Raw genomic sequence first — 13435 nt, 5'->3', positions numbered from 1 at the left:
TCCTGGATACACCAGCTAAAGCTGTTACAGGTATATCCATAGAGAGAGGGCAAAAATATATCTTTAATGTTATTGACTCAGTAGAACCACATGATGCTATGTTTCACAATGCACCAGCTAGTCCAAGATTTGGCAGAATACCTGCAGTGCTCCCCCACCCAAAAAATAATATTTTGGTTTGTGTTTTTAACTTTCTAAACCCAGACCCAGGAGCATCCTAGCCCAGGTACTATATCACGTGTCTTGACCATAGCAATGGTATGGTAGTAAACATCAGAAGCAGCCATATCAGGAGAGGCTGTAAGGATGAAACTCCTCACATTTCAGGATCTGTTGCTACCTGCAGGACATGTAAGGACACTGAGGGCAGCTCTAGGATCACATCGCTTAACTGCAGTACATGGGGAGTGGAAAGGATTTGCCCTGACTGACTAGATGAGGCATAGCAGAAACAAGAGGAAACCAAGAAACAAGAGGAGCCTGAGGAGTGACCTCATTAATGTTTACAGATATATAAAGGGTGAGTGTCATGAGGATGGATCCGGGCTCTTCTTGGTGACAACCAATGATAGGACAAGGGGTAATGAGTTCAAACTGGAACACAAAAGGTTCCACTTAAATTTGAGAAGAAACTCCTTCACAGTGAGGGTGACAGAGCACTGGAACAGGCTGCCCAGGGGGGTTGTGGAGTCTCCTTCTCTGGAGACATTCAAAACCTGCCTGGACACATTCCTGTGTAGCCTCATCTAGGTGTTCCTTCTCCGGCAGGGGGGTTGGACTAGATGATCTTTTGAGGTCCCTTCCAATCCCTGACATTCTGTGATTCTGTGAATAAAAGGCTATAAAAAGCGATCTTAGAGTTCCCTGCAACAACTGCGAAGAAAAATGTCAAGGGTGAGGAAATTCAGTGATGACAATTTAATTTCATTCTTTAGGCAGGAGTGGAGATATCTCCAGGAATGGATATGATGACAGAAGTTGCAAGAGGGGGTTACCTGACAGCAGCTATGTATGCATGAAGCCCCACTTAAGTATTGTCTCAATGAAGACATTAAGAATGGTCCTTAGAGACTACAAATAAATTCTTATGAACATATAAAACTATGTTTTGTACATCAGCATATGCAGAGATAAAGTAAGAATAAACAAAAAATCAGAATAGATTTACATGCTGCAATGAAAGTTAAAACCAAAGCATTTTTTTCAGCAGTATAATAAAACAAACAAACAAATAAATGAAACAAACCAAATCAAACCAAAGCCAAAACCCAATCAACCAACCAATCAAACAAAAAACCAAAAACAACAACAGGGAAAGAAGTGAAGCCACAGCAGAGAAAGGACTAAACAGCTGAAAGATTCAGTCCCTACTTTGTCCTAGTTATAAAAGGAAAAATGAAATAAAGCATGGAAACAAGCAAGGTAACTAAAGGAAATTAATTGCATTTGAGACTTACACAAAACTTCAGGTACTCTAATAATGGACTTCCATCTTCTACATTCTAAAAGAATCAGTTATGTGCAACCACTGCTTTTGTACTCATAGTTTTGGTAGTAAGTTTAAAATGGTGCAATTATGAGTAGAGTATAGCAAATATGATACCTCTGTTTCAGGAAGAAAAAAAGAGTGTTCTGGGCCAGGACCAGTAGTCTGAATCCAACAGTAGGTATGACTTTAAAAAACAAGCATAACTGAAAAGAAAGAATAATTAAAGACATGAAGGCAGTTGCTGAATAAAAGGCAGATGGGTTTACGAAGTTTAGTTATTCTGGACTGACAGAATGAATTTCCCCTGAAAAAGAAATATAACAAATCTAATCCCATTGAGTGTCAGCTGACATTTTGATACACTGTCAAATGGGAAATGGCTAATATAACTGAGGAAGGTAGAGGATAGAAGTGGGATTAAATATCATACCAATGTTTCACAAAGAGAAGGTAAAACCAGACCATGCTGAAAAGAAAACTACTGGGCTGAAGTACTTTGTTAGTTTGTCAAAGATCAGCCTTTGTTTCATGCAATTATTTTCCTTTGGGACTTCAGCAAAAAATGTAATTTTTCCAATGACATTTGCTAGAGACACATGTAGTCTGTAAAGATCAACAAAATGCAGAACCAGAAGATCACAAAGGAATAAAAGGGGACCTTGAGAAACAAGTAATATAAATTGGTTGAAATTTAATAATACGAAGGGTACCGTCACTTGGGGGTCAAAAATAATTTCTATTGTATCTGAAACAACAGATGGGAATGTCTGAGGGAGAAGCTTACTATACTAGTGTGGTGTTGGATGAGCATGAACCACTGCTGTCATACAGCCATGAGAAAAGCAAATGTGTGCCTAGTGTGTATCAGAGGAAAGAACCTTCACTGCAGACAGCAAGTTATGAATTTTGGTCTCCAAGGCACTGTGAGATCTCATCTGAAACGCTGTGAACATTCCTGGTCATTCCCTGTCAAGAAAGATTAATTGAAATGGGAGCAGACACAGACAATGATCAGACCAATGGACACTATCCCACAGGAGGAAGCGGAGCCTGGTTAGTAGGGAAAGGGAATGCAAAAAGTTTCTAGAATTGCACCAGGAAGGAGTAAACATGAAGGGAAGAAAATAGCTACATAAGGGAAAGTCGCATAAAATGAAAATCTAAACTAGCTACGAACAGCATTAGTGTAGACGATAGAATTTGGGGTTTATGATTCGGAAGAGCAAGCCTGAGGCAGATCCACCCAGTAGAAGCTGTGGAACAAGAAAGTTGCCTGTTGTCAACACGGAGCAGGATCCCTGCACAGAAGGACCACCTTCTGCAATTGTTGGTCCTGTGTGCTCCTGGAGGAAGAGGAGGTAGGCTCTTGTTTCTGGTGGCAGGGCCACCCATGGCTCCTGCATCTTCTGAGCTGTCAGCCTGGTTTAACTAGGCCTCTGCAGTTCTCCTTGGTCCTTGAATTAAATGTTGTATGCGTTGAAATCTAAGAGTGCTCCCCTTCTACAGCCAGCAGTGTCTCTTCCTGCTGTTCTGCTTTAGCAGTACAATTCACTCCTCCTGTTTGAATGAGAAGCTCTCCACATCAGTCTGTCTGTTAAGCTTTATGTGTTATTATATATATTGTGTGATTGTACTGTATCACTGCTGGACATGCACCACTGACAGCATTCCATGGTGGAGGAACATATACTGTGTTCTTTTTTGGGACTGCCCATTCTCTCAGCTGCCAGGAATATGTATTTCTTTATAAACTATACACAACAACTTCTTGTGGTGGAAGGTTATCTCTATTTAAGCTATAGAAAAATCACATTTCCACAGGCCATGCATTGTATAATAAAGCCATAAACTGTGCATAGTTTTGTAATGTATTTTCCTTGTAACAGTAAAAGTCTTCAGTAGTACAGTGAGTGAAGTCTAACAAAAACAACCTACAGTTAGTGTCTAAATGAAAAAAAGCATAAAATGGATTAAGTGCTCCCACCGTTTTATCACAGACATGTGATTAGGAGAACTGCTTTGTTTAAAAGTTACAAAATCTTTTTGACATCTAAGCTTGGATGAAGCCAGTCTGCACAGGAAGCAAACATTTTTCTTTCTTTGTATGTCACTGTTGTTGTTCCATTTCAGCTCATTTAGAGTTTGTGTCTTTTAAAGCAAATATGCTGCTGGGCTGTGGAGAACTAAGTGGCTGTGTATCTCTGTTGCTCATCTTGTACAGTGGTCGATGTGTCCAAAAGCCTTGGGTTTCCTCTAGTGCCCAGTCCAGAGCAGCGGGGGAGGAGAGGGATGTGGAAATCAATGCTTCTGGCACAGAATATAGGATGTGAGAGGAAGCAGGTGAATTGAAAACTAGTAGGGTAAGCCTGGGTAACAACTAAATGAAAAGTAGGTGAAGAAACAGAGAATAAGGGAAAAGAAAGAGAGGAAGCAGAGTGAGAAAGGCATATGAATACAGGAGGAGCTGGTGTAGTTATTCAAGGAGAAAAGCACTCAGGAGCTGGACAGGAAGGGAAACAAAAGGCACAAAATAACAGACATTTTCAGAAGCGGTTTTCTGACTGTGCAAATCAGGTGCCAATTTTAAGGCACACTTAGGTGCATTCAGGATAATAAGTTAAAATTAAGTACAAATGTAATTTCTTTGTTGATTCCCATCTTGGAACAGAAAGCAGATAAGAACAGGGAAAGGCTATTACACCTTGAACACCCAAACAACCACCTGATTTGCAATGGAGTTTGTAACGGCAAATGCCTTCAGAGTGGGAGCTCATTTACTCAGTCCTCCACATTTTCCCTCATTTCATTATTTCCTCCTTCCAGTCCCTGTGTTTTGGTACAAGTCCTAGAGCAGTGTGGGAACCAGAATATCTGTTTTGGGGAATTTCTTTCTTTTTATCATTGGAACAGTACACAATGAAATTTTCATAAGGCAAAGAGTACTGGTGAAAACCTACCATTTCCTGTCCATAAGAATATTTCATGTTGACTTTCGCATTTCCAGTAAGAAAAAACCCAAATATTTTGAAAAATATTATCCTGAAGTAAAAGAAAAACATTTAAACACTGCATTTTTGAAACTCACAGTTGAAATTTTAAAATAATAATAATAAAAAACAGACTGAAATATTCCATCCTCCTTAAAGGCTTCTGGAGGTTTTCCTTTTCCAAAATAAAATGCTCTTGACATACCCATGTTTCCATGGAAAGTTTCAGTTTTGACATGAACAGCATTGTCTAACCAAAAACCCAGTCTTCCACTGGAAAAAATTTGACTAGTTCTTCTGTGGCGATCCACACCCTTTTCTTTCTCCTCAGTATCTTTTTCTAGTCTTGATCGGTTAGTCCCCGGCTGAAAAAAGCCCTGCCTGCTAGAAAAAGGAGCAGAGACAATGTGTTTGCTGTTGTTCTGCTCGTTGCCGTGTGTACATGGGGCTGCTCCACAACAACCCTTTACCCACCAAGACCTTGCAGACTGCAGGTTTTCCAGATAACCACCACCTCCTGCTCTGTATTTGCACCACGGGACTGGCACGATGGAGCAGGATCAAACCACAGATCCCATCATAACACCCTGTCAGAGGAGATGACTCACTGTGGGCAACGAGAGTACCCCAGCTCTGGTCCTCAGTAAACACAGTACATTTTTTTTATGCTGCATTTTTGCTCTCTGGTTCCCTCAGCTGCCTCATAGTTGAGAAATATTGAATAGGCAGTGATTACTGACAATTAAAGGAGTTCTGCGTGTAAGCAGCTCTGAGAATGCAGGCCTGAGGCAGGTGCTGGCATTTTTGATTTAATTGCTTCTGCATCACATGAGGACGATTTCTAGGAATAGCCAAGGTGGCCGAGTGTAAGCTCTGCACACAGGTGCATCAAGGAAAAGAGATATTTCACGTAGTAGGTCTTGGTTTCCAGCACTCTGAGTGCATCATTAATTCCACATCATCCCGAGACAGGTAAGTTCACACCTCTGGCAGTGCTGGTGCAGGGTGTGAGAAAGATTTATTGCTGTTACTTGAGTTTGTTAACAGAGCACTTGGGCACCAGTAGAGGACAGGGCCATTCCAGTAAATGCAGTAGAAAAATTGCCCATAGCGCAGAGCTGTGTGCGTCCTGAGGAGCCAAGCGAGGGAGGGGGGACTGTGCCAGCTGAGTGCCCCCGTGTGACCCTCGGACCATCTTCAGCTCTGCATTAAAAACAAGCGCTTGTTTTAAAATATCTATTACAGAAAAGTTAAACACAGCTAAACACCAGTCAGAGCCCAGCTGCCATGTGGCTTCAGGTTATGATGACATGAGACGGGGGTCAGGTTTGGGGTGGGATGTCTTGCCATGGTACCCAACTCAACCCAGTGAGCCATCTCATGAACTGCCCCAGCCCAGCAGGAGATGGACAGCAGCTGACTGCCCTGAAAAGAGGGCTGCTTTACAGTGGCAGGCAGGAGCAGCAAGCTGTAAATCTTAGTGAGTGGAAAGAGTAAACACCATGACGTAGCTCCTCGCTGGAGCTTAGCTTGAAGGCGTAAACGCTGCCCTCACAAACCTTCGTGGAACTACTGCTGGTACAGTTGAACAGGGACAGTGACTGCTGTGGAGATGACGAGCCATCGCAGAAATATTTATGATTCTGTAGCTGCCTCAAAAGAAAAAAGTTGTTCAGCAATCAACTTGTGGATCTTTCTAAAAATATGAGCAGAAGGGTCTCTTATCCCTCAAATATTTTCAAATTAGCACGTGCTACATTTTCCAAAAGAAATCTTTAAAGCTTTATAGTATTTATTCTCCATAATTTGAGCCTGATGTGGCATCTGTCCTTGAGTCCATGTTCTGAAAGGAAAGCTAAGAAACATATCTGAATAAAGCAAAGCTTCATAAAGCACCATGTCATGCCAAGCAGTGTCGCCACTCAAGGACCAGTGGCCACACACCACAGGCGCTGCTTTAGGGCTGCACTGTCCCTCTTCCAAGCACCTTCCAAGTACACTTACCGCCAGAGCCTTTGATTTCTGCAGTGCTTCCAGGGTCAAATGCCCTGAGGGTGTCCCCGGTCTCTACCCTGGGGATGTTACAACCCAACCAGAGTGAGTGGGATCTTTCTTTGTCACAGGTGGCCTCTTCCAAGAAGTGTTGGGCACCTGCACTGTGGGAAGGGGCTCAGTAGTTTTCCTTAACCATCCTTACGGCAGGGAAGGAAGATAAGTTGTTCTTAGGATGTAAACATGACTACTTCAGAGGTGGTATTCCTCTAGCTCCTGATTGGCAATAAACATCACCCATGAAAGGGACAACATCAGCATGAGGGAGGCAGAACTCGAGGTGTTACAGACTGCAAGGGAGCCCTCAGCAGACAATACTGGGATTTAGTTCCTGAGGTTGATCTCAACTCTGAACCATGTGTGTCTGTCCCCGTCACTTGCAATGACACAGAAGTAGCGCAGCATGGAGGTAAAGCCTATGCTGTTTCTTTGCGCCCAGAGCTGCCGGCAGGAACATTCAGCAGAGGCGATAGAAGAGGCCTGCCCTGCAAATAATTCTCTTTACACAAGTGTTTCTTTCCTTGTGTCAGTGGAGTTGTTCATCACCGTTTATCCTGGCACTGGCCAGCAACAGCAGCAAAGCCAGAGGTCTCTTTTGTTCGTAATCACTGCTGAGCAGATGAATCACTGCTGTGCATCATCAGATCATTTCTGGTTTTTAACACTCTGCTCATTTCATTAGAAAAATTCAGCTTTGAGTGGAGTAAATTAATTTGTCTTTTTCTTGTCCTCACTTTCCTTTTTGATATTTAGAACATTATTTCCACAGAAAACCAGAAATACTGATCTGTGTCTGGGGCCAGATAACATCAGGTCATAGGCTGTGTCCAGCACACTTTCTGGGCACCAGCCACCACTTCATAAATGGGGCCCTTTCAAACAGACTCCTCTCAGTTATCCAGTTCACATCCTGACATCAGCGACTTGCTGTTTCATCTTTCTGCAAAAGCAAGATAGTTCTGGAAAGTTTAATAAACAAAATCCTGTCTGTCTAATGTCAAGTTTAAAGCTTCTCTGGCCTTTTTTGTGAGTTCACCTGAGTACACCCTACCCTACACTGCAATGTGCATCAGCTCAGGCAGCTCAGCAGCTGCCTTGAAATCAGAAGTCGACTGTGTCTCAGTGGTGTTGTGCTTTAAGTGTTCACTGTGCAAAAATTTCCAGAGGATGCACTAAAATTAAAAGCATGTGTGGTTATCCATTGTGTTGTCTAACTGTACCAACCCCAAAAAGAGCAAAGAACCTCAGGCCCATCAAGATCACAGAATCATAGAATCACAGAATCATAGAATAGTTTTGGTTGGAAGGGACCTTCAAAGCTCATCTAGTCCAACCCCCTGCAATGAGCAGGGACATCTTCAACTAGATCAGGTTGCTCAGACCCCCATTCAGCCTGGCCTTGAATGTTTCCAGGGATGGGGCATCTACAACATCTCTGGGTAACCTGTTCCGGTATTTTATCACCCTCACCGTAAAAAATTTCTTCCTTACGTCTAGCCCGAATCTCTCCTTCTTTAGTTTAAAACCATTACCTCTTGTCCTATTGTAACAGGCCCTGCTATAAGTCTGTCCTGTCCCCATCTTTCTCATAGGCACCTTTTAAGTGCTGCAAGGCCACAATAAGTTCTCCCCGGAGCCTTCTCTTCTCCAGGCTGAACAAACCCAACTCTCTCAGCCTGTCCTCACAGGAAAGCTGTCCAGCCCTCTGATCCTTTCTGTGGTCCTCCTCTGGACCTTGTCCAACAGGTCCACATCTTTCCTATATTGAAGGCTCCAGAGCTGGATGCAGAACTCTGTGTGGGGTCTCACCAGAGCAGAGTGGAGGGGGAGAATCACCTCCCTCAACCTGCTGGTCATGCTTCTTTTGATGCAGCCCAAGATATGATCAGTCTTCTGGGCTGCAAGCGCACACTGATGGCTCACGTCCAGTCTTTCATCCACCATCATCATACAGAGCTTCTTCGTGCATTGTGTCTGGGACAAGTCCCACCACTCCCTTTTGCCTGGCCCAGCATGGGTCATGCTGGGCTCTATACCCCAGAGAGGGGCCCGTGTAAAGAGCTGTGCTAATGAAGCTGTTGCCTGTGGCCAAAACAGCCTTAGCCCTTGCAGTGACTCTTTGTTTGCTTCTCCCCACCTCGGTCTCTTTTCCGTTATCAGCTCCTTTCTCAGAGGTTGATAGGGAACCCCAGGCCAGCACCCTTCTCTGTGCAGCTGCCCTCCCACCTGCTTGCTGCCTCTTCGCTGTACCACCACTCTTCCTTCCCTTTCTGCCAGGGAACATGCTATGGCTGAGGTGAAAAGTGCAAGACAACTCTTTGTTAACATTTTGGGAGTACATTGCTGTATGTGTTTGTACATAAACTCTTGGAGGTTCACCAAGTTAGCTCTGTGTCCTGATGAATACAACCACATCGGGGACTGTTGCTTCATTTCACAGATAAGATCGCTATCTGCTAGTGAGTCTTCTTCTGGTTTATTTTTTGTTACATGTACTTATTCTGGATCGGTTTGTACTGTTGCTTTATTTTTCCTTGTCAAGAGGTAAACAGCTACAGACTCCAATTCTGTGTTTCCTAGCCTTCCTCTCATAAGTGATACCCCAAAGCTGAGGCAGGTCAGAATTCAAAGCTCTGGATTTCGAGATTGCTTAACCACACAGATTTGACAAAGTGTTTTTGGAAGACACTTCTAAATACCACCAAATAAGTGTTGAGCTGTGGCATTGAAAAAATACAAAAAATCTGTGCCTGTCACCTTTGTGAATGGCAGCAAAACTTATCACCATCTCCCATGGCAAGAAGAACTTCACAGGAACAGCAGCCATCTCCATACCTACCTGAATGTCTGGAAAGCACAACATCAAGAAGTACATTGAAAAAGCAGGCACTGGTAAATACATTCTGCTTGATTTTGTGCTTTTTCAAAACTGAGTTCTTCAGTCATTTCTCATCTCTTCACATATGACAATAAAGAGAAAATGGCTTCTCAGTCCCATAGGAAAATTTAATCTAATAAAGCATGCTCTGTCTTCAAAGGAGGTGTTTTCTGTCAGCTGGGTCTCCTTGGCCATATAAAGGAAACATCTGCCAGTGTACACTGTCATACCGGTTGAATGTGATCATCCAGGTATTGTTGCGTCTAACATAAATCCACAGTTCTCACTGTTATCAATTAGCCCATCCCATTTAAAATGTTTGGCAGCACTAGAGAGAACTGAAGGCCAGCAGGTGTATCTTCTACAACATCATGCTTTCAGGCTGTAAGAGCTAAGAAATGAAGTCTGAAGTGCTGCAGGAAGAAGGCAGGTGCATCCATGAAATACTGAGCTCTCCCTACTATATTAGATAACACAGAAGTAGAGAAAGCTGTGCAGGATTATGAGTAGAATGAAGAATTGTGTATTTCTCCCTCACCCTCTTTGCTATATTTCTCTATTGTACATAACCCAAGCAATTTATAGCTAGGTTTTAAATTCTGTTTGGAAAGTGATAGTTAGCTCAAGGCTGGTGCTCAAGACATAACACATCAGACCTCCACATCATTGCTTCTCCTACAGCTCATGCTGGTGTTGAAGAGAAGATGTTGACCTCTGATCACTGTGCAGAGGAATTAGTGGATTGAGATGTGGTACCTTGAACACAGATTTTACAAAACAGATGTCTACAGCTTAAAATCACTGCCCCCATCAAAGCCAGCGTATCTATAGGAAGAATTTCCAAAGAATAAAAGAAGATAGGGAATTAATTATCCTCTGATCCTTCGAAATTAATCTTTCTTCAAACAATTTACAGTACTGGCAAAGCTGGAGGTAACACAGCACCCAGATGTGCCTGAAAAGAATTGTGACTGGATCTTACCGTCAGCCTCATCCTCATCTTGTAATCTTCCTGAAATCAGCATCTCATCCACACCACACCAACTATTGTTAGTATTTTATTGATCATCACGTTCAATGGTGATTTAGCAGCTAGTGTGGAGAGAGACGTACCATGTGAAAGCTTCTCACTATTAACACCAGCCAAATGAGTACTGTTTTCCTATGTGTGTAAACACAAAGAGATTTTCAGTGCTTTTGGACATGTGCTATGTCTCTCTGCTCTCTCCAAACCCAGTGAGACATATCTTTCCAGTGCCTCCAGCTGGATCAGAAAAACAGGAAATAAAGTGTCACTACAAATTAATCAAGGTAGCAACAAGCAGCCTTTGTTTCAGCTGTTGCCAGCTGTTGAGTCTTTCGAGACTGCCAGTCCAGTGTTTTATCTTCAGTGTTCTTTAGTCACGTGGCAGAAGTCTTTTCATGGACACTCTCCTTTCTCCTAAATAGGGAAAAAAAGATGGAGCTCTCCAGTTGGAGATATCCAACTTGCTGGTGTTGGGAAATACTATGTTATGCATTTGATGGTGTTTGAGCAAATAGCTGTAGTGCATCTCAGTACCAGGATGAAACTTGGTGACATGAGGAGAGACTGTATGCTATGTCTTCCTGAAGTACAAGGCAGCTGGATGGCAGGCAGATGATCAATCTTTCTAACAAAGCAGACCATGCAGTCTATTACAAAGCTATCAGAGGGCTATGTCCCATCACGAGCTCAGATTTGCTCTCTTTGCTTGGCTGATGAACTTGAATTTTTGTAAAATGACCCAATGCACATGTATGTACCTCTATGAAAGAGCCCATTCAGCACACTGCCTCATGTGTTGTCACACACGTAGTCATTCATGTGTGCTGACATCCCAAAAGTGCTGTGGAACGACTGAGGCAGAGAACAGACAGAAGCATTTCCCTAGCAGTGATAGACTGGCTTCAGTCCCTAAATCCATGCTTAAACTGAGACACATTCATCTTTTCCTCCCAGGCAAGTTACACCTACACGGCTAGCCAGACACCTGCTGAATTACTAAGCTCCTTAAAGTGTTCCTCTGACCACAGACTCACAACTAATATTAGAAGTCTCCCCTGTACCAGTCCATCCTTCCTTCTGACACTACCTAAACAGGGACTATGCTACCCGTGTCTCTAGACTATGGCAGAGTTGCTATGGAAAAACACTGGGAGGAAACAGATCATCTATCTTCTCATACAGCAGGTCACTTTCCAAATGAGTTATATTTTCCTGAAGTCTCTCAGTTTGGAACAACAATTATTTTTGCCTACATACAACATTAAAATGAATGATAATATTCTCAAGTTGTCAACTGCATCAAAGCTTGCAAGTTGCAATTTTGGAATTATCATTTATCTTACTTGTACCATTAATCTCATTGCATGGGTCTCTCTAGCAAGACATTTAACTTCTGAACTTGTTCATGCACTAAATATTTTAGTAAAGCAACTTACTTAACATGTGTCAAGATGTGACATAATTATTTCAACAATATAATTTGTTTAACCATACAATTTTTAATTTCAATAGCAAACTACTAAAAATACACACAAAATCCTCATTACAATAAATATCTAAGCAGTCGGATGAAGAAAATATGAAAGGGGAGGGCAATTCAAAATAGCTTTTCCCTAGATAAAAAGTGTTGTTTCAAGTTTGAAGAGACCATTGTGTTTAGTCTTGTTCAGTGGTTTTCTGTATTAATGGACTTTTTCCAATGTACTACACAAATTGTCAGGTCTTTGAGGATATTAAATTCTAATTGTCACAGGCTACTGAGCACTGCAGATTTAGAACTGGACTCAAAAGCATCTGGTTACAGCAGTAACTTTTGTGAAGATCTTTTAGATCAACAACATTAACTTTCCAAAATATATAAAGCAAACAAAACAAGCAAGCACTACAGATGTGGCTTGGCTTTTACACAGTCCTAATAGGCAGAATGCCCTGCAATTCCATGAAATTTCCACTGCAGAACTGAAGACAATGAGAATTTTGAGTGAAATGGGAGTATGGGATGTGGGCCATGGCAACTAGAAGAATACCTCTTGGCCTTTTGATCACATTTTTCATCCATCAGTGTTTTTCTAAAATGATCAAAAACACCAAGCAGCATGCATCGTTTCATAGGCAGGATGCCTGAATTGTAGATATTTTTCCTAGCATTCAGAATTTATATTTTAATTCTACCTTCTTAGTTATAGTTTGATCTGCAAAGTACAACTAAATGATCACAGATTACAGATGCAACACTGAATTCTGTCAATACATTTCAACAATATTTTCAACGGCTTTATACATTTTTTATACATTCCTGAGTGACATTTTGTTAGCTAAATTATGAATTCAAGGAAAACATCTTAAATAGTCAGCATATGTCCAGCTGTACATGAGTACTTGGGCATATTGTCACCGAAGTTAGTCAGGTAGGTATCTTCTAAATCATCTCCTGTTTTGTTGCTTTTGAGTTTCCAACATCAGACATTAACTAAGCAATCTTTCCTGGATGTGCCTAAAGTTAAGTGTTGCCCAAGACATACAGTTTCTATGATTTAATGAAAAAGGAATCTACATGACCTTGCAAAAATATTGAATGGTCTAAAAAACACCTGGCAAAATACCAGATTTTGTGGGAGAAAGAGCGTGCACAGATACAGCCCTTTTATAACTTATTTTTAGCAGGAGCATTTTCTAACTGCTAGGCTTTAAAGGAAATTTCTGTTAGGAAAAAAAAGAAATTTCCAAGGAGCAGACATTTGACCCATCCTTGTGTTTGTAAATACAGAGATTACCATAAAATGTTCATGTTTATCAAACAATCACATCTTCCTGAGAGTTGTTTGACTTGCTTTTAATTCTGCAATGGCTCAGCATTCACAAGCTGGGAGGAGTTTATTCTCATCTCTTGTGTTTTATAGAACCCAAGGAGCCAAGTCATGTCGGGTGGTGACAGAAACCTTCTCCAGACTGCTTCAAGCAAATGACATCCATCCAGCTCCCTCACTTCCACCTCTTGATTT

This window comes from Columba livia, chromosome 2 (genome assembly GCF_036013475.1).
Source record: "Columba livia isolate bColLiv1 breed racing homer chromosome 2, bColLiv1.pat.W.v2, whole genome shotgun sequence".
Classification (NCBI taxonomy): Eukaryota; Metazoa; Chordata; class Aves; order Columbiformes; family Columbidae; genus Columba; species Columba livia.
Note: the sequence above shows the minus strand (reverse complement) of the source record.